The 639-nt window shown below is 31.0% G+C and overlaps 1 non-coding gene across 1 annotated transcript; it reads left to right on the top strand.

Annotated features, from left to right (window-relative positions):
• Positions 1–322: 322 nt before the first annotated feature.
• Positions 323–394, top strand: TRNAQ-UUG (transfer RNA glutamine (anticodon UUG)). The gene has a single exon. It is a non-coding gene; the product is annotated as a tRNA-Gln (tRNA).
• Positions 395–639: the final 245 nt, after the last annotated feature.

Raw genomic sequence — 639 nt, forward strand, 5'->3', positions numbered from 1 at the left:
AGTAAGTAATATTTTGTAGATTCTATTAAGGTAAATGCTTGAGCTTGAATGTCTGATTTGACCTTTCTGAATGTTAATACTGTGTAATGAATATATTATTATATAGAAGTGAAACAATGACAAATGAGCTAATAGATACACATACAAATTTAAACTATTGAAATGGTGAAAATCAGCTATTCATCTTTGTTTGTGAACGTATGTAATAAGAATAATATTTTATATCGGTGAATGAGTGCGCTCGAATATATGATTTGACCTTCTAGAACGAAAATACTGACTAAAATATAAAATTTAACATTGCTTTTCATTGCAGGACACTGGCCCCATGGTGTAATGGTTAGCACTCAGGACTTTGAATCCTGCGATCCGAGTTCAAATCTCGGTGGGACCTTACATTTTTTGGTGAAAGAAATTGTTTTTCAATTCATAACATTATACTCATAAAAAGAGAGAAAGACTGGATTCATTTATTTTCAGTTTTATTTTTGAACAATTAAGACTCATGTTGGTTGAAGGAGAGGAAGAAAAAAAGATAGACGTGTGACTAAGTGCTCTGTGTTTAAAATTTTTTAATTAGAGTGTTTATAAGTTAACTTGAGACAAAAGTGTCCTTAGAAACCGAAAGACTTGCTTCCT

Source organism: Lepeophtheirus salmonis, chromosome 11, assembly GCF_016086655.4.
Source record: "Lepeophtheirus salmonis chromosome 11, UVic_Lsal_1.4, whole genome shotgun sequence".
Taxonomy (NCBI): Eukaryota; Metazoa; Arthropoda; class Copepoda; order Siphonostomatoida; family Caligidae; genus Lepeophtheirus; species Lepeophtheirus salmonis.